The following is a 12,922-nucleotide window of genomic DNA, read 5'->3' as shown; positions in this document are numbered from 1 at the left end:
CACACTGAGGTGGTTTGGCCATGTGGAGAGGATGGAGGGTGAAAGACTGACGAAGAGAGTGTATGTGAGTGAGATGGAGGGGGGGAAGAGGGAGGGGGAGGCCGAGGATGAGATGGAGGGATGGGGTGGAGAGGTATATGAGAGAAGGGGGTGTGAGTTGGGAGCAGGGCAGTGAAATGGCGGGGGACAGGGCGACTTGGAGGCGATTTGTTTGTGGCCACCCCTAACGGGATTGAGGCATCTGGCAATAGATAGATAGATAGATATAGATAATTAGTGAAGAATAAATGCTAGCTTTACGAATTTGGTAATGAAAAGTTAAATTTGGTTATGAAAGTTGAGGAGATTGGTAATGTGGCCGTTGCGATCTGGCAACTCTGTTACCCCGCCATCATCAACAGTCACAGTCTAACTCCGATCGAAAGCAGATGCTCATAGCAGTGCAAGCCAGAGGTGCTTGTTTTTTTGTGAATAAACTGCAATACCTCACCACTAGAACACACAGGAATTTAGTGTTGTGCAGTGTTAAGAAATTAGAATTTAGAGTGCAGAGGATTAACTGTGGACTGCAAACTGGCGGTTCAAACCAGTCCAGGAGCCAGGGAGTTGTTTTACCCAGAATGTTTAATATTGTATAAACTCACCTCTAAAACCTCATTTTATGTTTTTTTTTTTTGCATTTATTTCAGTCTTTATGTCCCTTACTGGTGTGATTTGGGTCTTAAATAGGTGCAATGCATGTCCAGAGGGAGTTGTATAGGTGTTTCTCTGAGTTAGGGTCCATAAGTGCAAGTCCATAAGCTGGGGCCCAATATCCGGACAGGACCACTATCCGGACCTGCCTATGGCTCTATTACATCGGATATTGGAGGGATTACTGTATTAAGTTGAACCAAACAAGAATAGCAGGTGTAGAGAAAACAGCAGAGAGGAATGTCCAGGAGATAAAAAAAAGTATGAGCAGTAATTAAAGAGTTACAGGAACGGACTATAGAGCAGGAAAACGAGATCAAAAGTCTGCAAAATAAACTGGATAAAGTTTGTACACGTAGTGATGAACAAGAAAGAGAAGTTACTGAATTAAAAGTGAGCAATGAATCAGCCTCAAATGAAATAAAACAGCTTAAGAGGGAGAATAAGAGGTTGGAAGAAGAAAGAGACCGGATGAAAAGCAAACTAGATGAGTATAAGTCCAAATCAAGATTACAGGACGAGCTCATTAAAGAAATAAAGGAGCAACATAGGGGGTGGAAGAAAATTCAGGAAGAGGGAAATGTAAATTTGGAAGAGCTTATAGAACAACAAAGCAAGGAAGAGGTGGAGAGGGAAGTGGTTAGGGTGCTGAGAAGTAGAGAATCTTTAGTTAGGGATGTAGCAGATAAGAAAAAATGTAATAATTTCAAGAGTTAAAGAAAAAACGTATGACAATAAGATCAGAAAGAGAAAGAGAAGAACTGAGTATGGTTAACCCGCCCCGTCCCGGAGACGTGAATTCACGTCCTCACATGATGTGCACTCATATCCTGGAGACGTAAATTAATGCGGCAACATTGCAAGGACATTGCAAGGTCCCTAATTTGCACAATTTTCAATTTTCGCGAGTGATTTTTGGCGCGTATACATGGGACACCTTCCTCTACAAGATGCCAGGCAGGGACAATGCCTTACCCAGCATGACCACCTCCCCCCCCCCTGCATGACCTTTTCTCAGCAATTCACCTGTTATTAGTGACCTGGCCAGTAAAGCCATGTCATGCCACAGTACAAAATTCAGGGCCAGAGTGATTCCCCAATCGATGACAATGTGGAGGACAAACATTAGAGGAACAGTCAGAAATGATGATCAGGTAATGTGGCAAAAAAAGGTCAGGATTGGTGATGAGTTAGTGAGTGAAACAATTCTTATAATGCCTATGTTACTATTTGAAAACCAATATACTCTCATACTACATATAAATTTGTATCAAATAAATAAATAAATACCGTTTATGAGTGGTGTAGAATAGTTATCCTCCCATAGAACTCATTTTCTTTGCAGCCAGCCTGATAGAAAACCCTGTAAGGTAAGGAGGTACTCCTACCTGGATCGAGTATTTTAAACCTCAGGTGAGCGATTTCTCTATGAATTTCCGATGTTTCTCACCTAAAGCGGATTTTTTAGCCAAAAAAAAAAAAAAAAAAGAGGTCCAAAAATGTCGGGACTGGCGTGTACCACTGCCCAGAAAACGTCGGGATGGGGCGGGTTAAAGAAAGAATATCAGTAGTCATGAAGGAAAACAACGAAGCTGAAGAAGAGATTGAAGAGGTGTTTAGGTTAGGAAAGTACAAGGAAGGAGGGGCAAGGCCATTGAAGGTAAAGTTTAAGTCTCAGGCAACAGTAAACGAAATTATCAGTAGAACACGGAAATTATCAGACTAGGAAGGGTTAAAAAATGTTTGGATAAGAAGAGATGCAAATGAGGAAGAAAGAGCTAAAATAAAGGAGTTAGTAAAGGAAGCAAAGGTAAAAAATGAACAGAGAATGGAGGAAGAGAAGACAGTGTTTTATTGGAGAGTCATGGATCAGAAATTAAGGAAGTGGTACTGGCGGAGAGAAGGAGAAAAAAGGGTATAGGAAACATCAAAAATAATTGGAAGGTGGCATGTACTAATGTTGATGGTTTAATATCGGCAAGGCTAGTAATTAAAGATTTTTTGAGGGTACATGAACATGATGTTATGTGCTTTGTAGAGACCAAATTAAGAGAAGATATTGATGTTCATATGGGAGGTGGTAAATACAAACTGTGGAGAAGAGACAGAAAAGAAAAAACGGGAGGAGTGATGATAGCAGTGAAGAACAACATAAATGTAGATACCGTGGAAGTGGGAGAAGGCAGGGCCGAAGTGATAAACATGAAATTAGAAACTACAGAGAATAGCAAGAGAGATATGGCAGTAATGTATGTTCCCCCTAAGACAAGAGCATGGATTGATGATGAATACCAGGAAATGTTGTCAGACATGACTAGTTATTTACAGAAAATGATTGGGATAAGCTACAGTATAATTTTAATGGGTTACTTCAGTTGTCAAGAGGTTAACTGGGAGGAATGGGACTCAGGAGGCAGGGAAGATTCGTGGGGCACTACATTATTAAATATAACAACGAACAATGTGATGACACAGTGGGTCAAAGAAGAGACACGGTTCCGAGGTGAAGACACACCAGCAAGACTAGACTTACTGTTTACCAAAGAATCCGATGTAATAGAATCCTTGAAATATCTGTGTCCTACTGGAAAAAGTGATCATGTGGTCATTGAGTTCCAGATGATAACAGAGAACATGGAGCCAAGAGACGAGCTTTATAGGCAGGAAAGATACAACTTTGGGAAAGCAAACTTTACAGGATTGAGAAAATTTTTTGAAAATGTTGATTGGAGAAAATTCAGAGAAACAAGAGAGATACAGAAGAAGTGGGATATTTTTCTAGGCTCCTATAATTCGGGAGTGGAAAAATTTGTGCCAAGAGTAAGGGGGAAAGAAAACAGGAAAAAGGAGTGGTTTAATAGAAGGTGTATGATAGTTTCTAGAGAAGGGAAAGAAGTTGTATGCAGCTTTCATGGATTTGGAGAAAGCATATGACAGGGTGGATAGACAAGGATTGTGGAAAGTGTTAAGAATATATGGAGTAGATGGGAAGTTGTTGAATGCTGTGAAGAGTATGTTCGATGGTGCGAAGGCTGCAGTGCGTGTGGATGGTGAACTAAGTGAATTTTTCTGTCTGAATGTTGGGTTGAAACAGGGATGTGTCATGTCTCCATGGTTGTTCAATCTGTACATGGATGGGGTAATAAAAGAGGTACAAGGTAGGGTAGTGGATGTTGGAGTGGCCTTGGTGAGAGAGGATAGTGTTTGGAAACTCCCTGTACTGTTGTTTGCAGATGATACTGTGTTGTTGAGTGAAGACGAAGGGGAGCTGCAAGGCTTGGTGGATGAGTTTGGGAGAGTGTTTAAGAAACAGAATCTAAAGGTGAATGTAGGGAAGAGTAAAGTGATGGTCTTTGAGAGAGGTGAAGTCAGTGAATGTACAGCGAGGTTGGATGGTGAGGAATTGGAAAATGTGAGTATGTTTAAGTACTTGGGTAGTGTGATGAGTAAGGATGGAGGTTTGGAGGGTGAAGTGCTTGAAAGGGTACAGCAGGGAAGAAAGGTTGCTGGTTCTTTGAAAGCAGTGATAAGAAACAGGGAAGTGAGCGTGGAAGTGAAAAAGTTACTACATGACAGTATTGTGATACCAACTCTAACATATGGAAGTGAAGCTTGGATGTTATTGGAAGGACACAAGTCAAGAGTGAGAGCAGTGGAAATGAGTTTTTTAAGAGGAGCCTGTGGAGTCACATGGAGAGACAGGCTGACGAATGAGGATATAAAGGAGCGTTGTGGTGTGGATGTGGATGTGATAGGAAGCGTTATGAGGTACACACTGAGGTGGTTTGGCCATGTGGAGAGGATGGAGGGTGAATGACTGACGAAGAGTGTATGTGAGTGAGGTGGAGGGGGGAAGAGGGAGGGGGAGGCCGAGGATGAGATGGAGGGATGGGGTGGAGAGGTATATGAGAGAGGGGGGTGTGAGTTGGGAGCAGGGGAGTGAAATGGCGGGGGACAGGGCGACTTGGAGGCGATTTGTTTGTGGCCACCCCAAACGGGATTGAGGCGTCTGGCAATAGATAGAAAGATAGATAGTATGATAGCAAAAAAAGAAAGACACAGCATGGAACAATTGGAGAGAGGTAACAACAGAACAAAGGAGGAATATAAAAGAACCAGAAATGAATACACAAGAGTACGTAGAGAGGAAGAAAGGAATTTTGAAAAAGGTATAATAGACAAATTTAAGGATGAACCCAAACTGTTTTATAGATTTGTCAATGGGAAACTGAAACAAAAGGAAGGAATCACCAAACTGTAAGTAGCAGGAGAGGTCTATAAAGATGCAGCAATGCAAGCAGAAATAATGAACAAATGTTTCCAATCAGTTTTCACTAATGAAAAGAGTTTGTGGAAGGGGAGGGAGTAACTAGAAATGTAGTGATAAAAGGTATAAAAGTGGAAGTACAGGAAGTGTATAAATTATTGGAAACTTAAGATGTAAGGAAAGCGCCAGGACCAGATGGAAAACATTTGACGGATAAGATTCACAGTTTAATTGTGTGTTCTCTGGAAAAAGGGGAAAGTGCCTCAAGAATGGAAGAGGGCAAATGTGGTACCAATTTATAAGGGAGAAAACAGGGAAGAACCCCTGAATTATGGACCAGTGTCTCTAACCAGCATGGTCGCAAAATTGTGTGAAAGAATTCTGAATGATAGATGGATAAAATATCTGGAAGGGATGAATATTTTGGCTGATAGTTTGGATTTAGAAGTGGAAGGTCTTGTGTTTCCAACTTGTTGAGTTTTTATTCAAGAGCAATTGACGTTCTTCAGGAGAGAGATGGTTGGGTGGATTGTGTGTATTTAGATTTGGAGAAGGCCTTCGACAAGGTACCTCATAAGAGGCTAATGAGGAAACTAGAGCATGTAGGAGGACTGAAGGGGAACCTCCTGGAATGGATGAGAGACTTTTTGAGAGACAGACAAATGAGGACAGTAATAAAAGATAGGATGTCTGGATGGAGGGAAGTAACAAGTGGAATCCCACAGGGCTCGGTGTTGGCGCCAGTAATGTTCCTGATTTATGTAAACGATAAGGTAGATGGAGTGAACAGTTACGCAGGTCTGTTTGCTGATGATGCAAAGATCTTGAGGAAGGTAGAAGAGGAGGATCTGGATAGGATACACGATTGGAGCCGGATGTGGGAAATGAAATTTAATGTAAAGATATGTAAAATATCGGAAGTGGGTAAAATTACCAAGAGTCCATCATCGAATTATTTGATGGGTAATGAACCAATCACAAAAGCAAGAGAAGAGAAAGATTTGGAAGTGCTGGTCCAGGACAGTTTGTCACCTGAAAAACACATTAACAATGGCAGTTAGAGAGACGTATAAACTCCTGACTAATATAAGAGTAGCTTTGCATTACATGGATGAGGACATGATGAAAAAATTGATAGTGGCCATGATTCCCCCCAGGTTAGAATATGCAGCAGTAGCGTGGTCCCCACACAAAAAGAAAGATATAAACAAGATTGAGAGAATACAAAGAACAGCAACCAAAATGATCCCACAGTCTGGCAGATCTGTCGTACAGAGAGGCTGGAAAAGCTGGATTTGCCTTCCTTAGAAGAAAGGAGAAAGAGAGGCGACGTGATTGCAGTGTTCAGGACCATGGTAGAAGATGAAATTGACAAAGAAGATCTGTTTTTATGGGATTAGAGAGTAACAAGAGGACACGGAATGAAACTGAAGAAACCAAGCTGCTTGAAGGATATCAAGAAATATAGTTTTCCTTATAGATGTATAGACCTGTGGAATAGCCTGGACAAAGAGATCGTCCAGTCTAAAAACTTAAATGAGTTTAAAGCTAAATTTAACTTACTGAGAAACAGTGACGGGACCCCACGAGCGTAGCTCATTTCCTGTATATCACAATTAGGTAAATACACACATGGAGATGTGTTTGGCTTGCATTGTCGCTCGATTCTGGCACCACTATGCGACTAGAAGTCTGGGTATTACAGGTACTGCAGATAATACTATTATTACTACTACTATTACTACTTTAACCACCAGTTACAAGTACTACTAATACTGTCTACTATAACTACTACTATCACTACATAAAACCAAAAAAATATATATTGTGATGCCACGTTGAGTACACCGCTTCCCGTCCGATCAGCGAAGTTAAGCAACGTTGGGTCTGGTTAGTACTTGGATGGGTGACCACCTGGGAAAACCAGATGCTGTTGGCATCCCTACGTGTCAAGTGGGGTTGGTGGAGGATTAGTGCCCCTCCCTGTAAAACAATTAACTCTAAGCCCTTGACCACCCCGTTTGGGATACATGGCGTCTGGCAATGGATGGATGGAACAAAATAGTTATGTAGTCCATAATCAAAAATAATGTATTTTCCACTATAACAGAATTTTTTCCTATGATATACATAGACTTTTTCATCATAATAAATGCAGGTGGGTCCCGATCTTACGAGCTAATTGGGAGCAAGGATTTTGCTCGTTAGCCAAATTCTCGTTAAACGAAGTGAAGCATTTAAGGGAAAAGATAGGGTTAGGGAGCAAGGCCTCCGAGCAACCTCCTCCCAAACTGCCAAAACTGACTTTCTGGTCATTTTAAGCTGGAATAAGGGGTTAATACAAGAGGGTAATACACCTGAAATATAAAAACAGCATTAATATAAACAGAATATCATAAATTATAGGTAAAATAGGGATGGGGTGAACAACTAGCCAAGTAACCTCCACCAACCACCAACACCTGTGACAGACAACTTTAAGCAGGAATAAAGGGTTAATACACAAGAAATAAAAATACCCTCTTCTCGATTCTCGTAAGTTGCAATTTTGGGGGGTTTTGCCTGCTCGTTAAACAGGTGATGGTGCAAATTCCAAGACCTCGTATTAGCTATTTCTTGTGGGCAATTGCTTGTTAACCGAGACTTGCTTGTAAACTTACACAAAAATTTTCAATAAAAAAAATAAGGCACTGATTTCATCATGAAAAACTTTCTGCTTCCATTACTCACGTAAATAGAGCAGTGCACGTATACGTGCACCCTGGACGGCCCCAGGAGGACATGTAAACGTGACACCTGGACAGAATGGGTTAATTACTCACTAAACCACCAGGTGCCATAATTTACTTATGTTATGCAGGAAACCATTTGGCTTGTCACTCAGTGTAGAATCAGTCACCTGTGGACAGAAGGAATAGGAATTGAAAGTATAATTATGTTTTTGAGGTAGGATGTGATGGCTTGATGGCACCAATTGATGGTGGGTGGGAGCACTCACCATCCACTCACTCAGTGTAGTGCTGCTCTGGGTGTCTGCCATACCTCTCTTCCTTCCATCGTCTTCTGTCTTTCTTTCTTTTATTCTTTCCTCTTCCTTTTGCCAATGGGTAATTCTACACTGACTTACAAGCCAAATGGTTTCCTGTACACCAGGAAACCATTTACTATGCTGGGTGGTAACCATATAACCGAATTATGGCGCCTGGTGGTTTAGTGGGTAATTAAGGCGCTCCAATGGGGAACTTTCAGATGTTGTCTGCTACCTAGCTTGTGAACCCTAACTCGACTGAAAAAATTACGTAACTACTGTGAATATTCTATATGTCTGGATAAATTTACGATAGCTAGCAAAACTATAGACCAGTAGTCACTAAAGTAATCATTGATAAAAAAATATCACACCCATCAGTGAATACTTTTGAATGGCTATTTTGCATATGCGAACAGGGCTTCCATCCGGCAATCCCTTACACACACTCATTTCATTATATTACTAATGAGTTTAGTGGAATTGGCTTTCATATCTACATTTGTATCATCTTTTTGAGTAAGAATAGTGCATCCTTGAAGCTTGTCATTGCCTTAGTTTTCTGAAATTTAGTATTTGCCAAATACCGCCACTTAACATTTGTTTTCATACATCATAGGCGACCGTCCCTATGGCAGGATAAAACATAGCAAGTTTTCGCCAGCTTCCGGTGAAGGCGGATGTGAATACTGTTCATTTAGTGTGTACACTTGCCAACCACGTGAGATACTGCTCTGTGTAAGTTTTTTACATACATACATACTGGTACACACACACACACACACACACACACACACACATTATACTAACTGGGGATTTCAATACAAATATAAATTGGAATACTCTAGATATAAATAGCCAAGAAAGCTGTTGGGACCAAAAGCTCCTGGATCTCGTACAAGAGTTTTTTTAACGCAACATGTAAGGGAAACCACTAGAAAAAGAGGACTTGATGTACCTTCAGTGCTAGATCTAATATTTACTAGGCAAGAAAATGACATTGACAGTTTAATATATCACCCTCCACTCGTCAAAAGCGATCATGTAGTACTAAATTATAACTTCAGGATAGCATATGACATAGTAAACAGCAATGACAGTTACAAAAAGAGACTAAACTATAAAAAGGGAAATTATCAAGACCTAAAGAAGTATTTCTTAGATGTTGATTGGGAAAATGAGCTTAGAGGACAAGATTTAAATGCTGTATATAAAAAATTTAGTGAATTTTATGAAATAGGAGCCCAGAAGTACATCCCACAGCATAAAGAAGCAGATAAGAAAATACAGAAATGGTTCAATACAGAATGTAAAAAATCAAAAGAAAGAAGAGATTTATTGTGGAATAGATACAGAAGACACAATAGTGAAAGGGCGTATAATAATTACAAACAGGCAAGAAACGACTATACAAGAACAAGGAGGGAAGCCCAAAAACAGTTTGAGGAGGATATAATAAATAAAAGTAGTAATCAACCAAAGCTCTTTTACAGCTATATCAGAAGCAAAACCAAAGTAAAAGATATAATACAATCCATCATGGATGTGGGAATCACTTATACACAAGAGAAAGATATTTGTGAAGCACTAAATAAGAATTTCCAATTAGTTTTTACAGAAGAAAAAAATTTTGAGAGGAAATATGTGGAACACGCATGTCCACACATACTACCAGATATACAAATAGCAGAAAAAGTAATACAGGAGGAGTTAAGTAGATTAGACAGAGGAAAAGCAAGTGGTCCTGATGAAATTTCATGTTGGGTGTTACGAGAATGTGCAAAGGAGTTAAGTAAACCATTATTTTTAATTTTCAAGAAATCCTTGAGTCAAGGGAAACTACCTGATATTTGGAAAAAAGCAAATATAGTCTCCCTATTCAAGAAAGGAAATAGACAAAATCCTCTCAACTACCGACCAGTATCACTGACCAGTGTTGTAAGCAAGGTATTAGAAAAACTTATAAGAAAAGCTTGGGTAAATCATCTAGAAGAACACAGTATGATAACAGAAAGACAGTTTGGTTTCAGAAAAGGAAAATCATGTGTTACTAATCTGTTGAGCTACTATGACAGAGTAGCAAACACAATACAGGAAAGGGAAGGATGGGTGGACAGTATCTATTTAGATTTCAAGAAAGCTTTTGACAGTACCACACCAAAGACTTTTATGGAAGCTGTACCATCAAGGAGGAATTCGAGGCAAACTGTTTTATTGGATGCAAGACTTTCTTATAAAAAGAGAAATGAGGACAGTACTAAGAGGAAACTACTCATCATGGAAAGAAGTGACTAGTGGAGTACCACAGGGTTCGGTGCTGGCACCAATCATGTTTCTAGTGTACATAAATGATATAAACAGTAACACTGGAATGAGAGCTATCTGAATATGTTTGCAGATGATGCAAAAATACAAAGGAGAATTACTAGCACAGACTCTTGTAGGGAGCTACAAGAAGAATTAAATAAACTTCATGAATGGAGTAGTACATGGCAAATGGAATTCAATGTGGACAAGTGTCATGTAATCAAGTTTGGTAAAAGTGGAAAAAGACCTGATTGGGATTATAAGTTAGGAGATAAAACCCTATACACATCAGAAAGAGAGAAAGACCTAGGTGTGATTATCAATAACAGACTATCTCCGGCTGACCACATCAGCGAGAAGGTACGGAACATATATACACTGCTTGCAAATATGAGAATAGCATTCACATACATAAATGAAGACATGCTAAGAAGGATAATAACATCATTCATTAGACCAACCCTGGAGTATGCATCAATAGTCTGGAGTCCTTATCTCAAAAAGCATATAGACAAGATTGAAAAAGTTCAAAGGGCCGCTACAAGATGGATACCAAGCTTAAGGGACCTAAGCTATGAGGAAAGACTAAATAAACTGAATCTACCAACACTACAGGAGAGAAGGAAAAGAGGTGACATGATAATGCTATGCAAGTGCATATCAGGAAAGGAGAAAATAGACATAAATGATTACTTAACATATGGAGAAGCATCAGCAAGAGGACACTGCAAAAAACTGCATAAGAAGAGAGGTGATAAAGACGTAAGGAAATTCAGTTTCCCAAACAGAGCAATTGATCAATGGAATGCACTACCGAATGAAATAGTGTGTGCCAAAACAATTCACAAATTTAAGGATATGTACGATAAATATGGTCTAAGACACGGGACAATACGAGCTTGACTCATTCCTGTAAAGATACAATTAGGTAAGAACACACACACACACACACACACACACGGCATCGTCGGAGGAAGACAATTAGGTAAGAACACACACATATACTGTACTGGCACATACATACATATACATATACAGTATTGTGGCATATATATATATATATATATATATATATATATATATATATATATATATATATATATACTGGTACACACACACACAGACACAGACACACTCTGGTACATACATAAACATACTGTACATTCATACATACTGGTACAGTACACACACACACACACACACACACACACACACACACATACATAAATACATAAACACATAAATACAGTACTGTACATACATACTATCTATCTATAAACAGACAGCTTAATCCCAGAAGGGGTGGCCGCAAACTAGTTGCCTCCATGTCGCCCTACCCCTGCCATTGCACTTCCCTCCCCCCAGCTCACACCCCTCTCTCTCTCTCATATACCTCTCTACTCCATGTCTCCATCTCATCATACATCATCATCATCATCCGGACCTCCTTTCCCACCCTAGGGCAGGGTGAGGAGTAGCAACGTCCAGACAGCCCAAGTTTGCCCAATCCAATGGGCCACACTTCTATTCACTCACCATTGAAGCCCCCGGAATCCTGGCTCTATGTGACTTTCATTACAAACACTGACTACCGACTGCCGTCCGCTGGTCAATCGTTTATTAATATAAGTGGCTTAGTTGCCATACACGGTATATTGGCGGCACCATACCAGCCTTCAAGATAAGGGTTGACGAGCACAGAGGTCAGTGGAGCAGGTCAGGTCTGCCTGTGAGCGACCCTCCTCACTCAGCGGTAAGGGAACATACATAGCACTGTAATACTTTTGTTGATCCCAAGAATTTCTGTATAATAGACACATGTTTGGATACCTGGCCTGACGTCATGCCGGGATTCGACTGTGCTGAGACAGTGAAATCACTTACCCAGACTCAAATCAGTAAGCTAACAAATCCACAGTTGAAAGAAGCTCTGGCAATGCTTATTAATGACATCAAATGAACCATCAAATTCATTACTTCTACAGTAGATGAAATCAGGAGCCTGAAGAAAGAGATTGCTGAAATAAGGAAAATTAAGGATGATGTGGAATGATTGTTTACAAAGTTAAATGAAGCATAAAAAATCATTCACCAGCAGCAGAAGTTCTTAGAGGTACTTGATGCTCGCGAACAACGGAAAAATTTAATTATAATGGGATTAGAAGAAGAAGATAATGACATTGGGGTGGGAGACGCCGCAAAGATGCGCTCAGTGCTGGAGGTGGCTGGGCTACGGGAAAACGTCCAACCATCAACCTGGGGATGACGAGACTGGGGCAGCCGGATCAGCGACGGAAGAGACCAGTTCGTATAATAGTGAACGACCAGAAAATGAAGGATAGAATTTTAGATGTTGCTAAGAACTTAAAGGAGGCGGATGTACCATTTACATCTGTATATATTAAGAAGGATGTACATCCAGCTGTGAGAAAGGAGCTAGCACGGTTATGAGAACGAGAAAAAGAGGAGAAAGAAAGGCCTGAAAATGCCGGAGTAAATATCAAATATGACTTCAGGAACCGTGTTCTGCTCCGGGATGTTGAGATTATAGACAGGTATGCTCCATCTTTTTTCTAGGCAACATTAACAGCAATAACTTCAGTGAACTCAATATGTGTGCATGGAAC

General features: G+C 40.2%; 1 protein-coding gene and 1 pseudogene across 1 annotated transcript in view; both read left to right on the top strand.

The window, feature by feature from the left end:
* LOC145413235 (uncharacterized) overlaps nucleotides 1-12,922 on the top strand; it is a 58,363-nt gene that overhangs the window by 23,675 nt on the left and 21,766 nt on the right. The window lies entirely within an intron of this gene.
* On the top strand, nucleotides 6,781-6,899 carry LOC145413327 (5S ribosomal RNA; annotated as a pseudogene).

Source organism: Coenobita brevimanus, chromosome 95 (assembly GCF_032717465.1).
Source record: "Coenobita brevimanus isolate Jiangsu-jjx chromosome 95, ASM3271746v2, whole genome shotgun sequence".
NCBI lineage: Eukaryota > Metazoa > Arthropoda > Malacostraca > Decapoda > Coenobitidae > Coenobita > Coenobita brevimanus.
The sequence above is the reverse complement of the archived record's forward strand: the minus strand, read 5'-3'. Positions and strand labels throughout refer to the sequence as shown.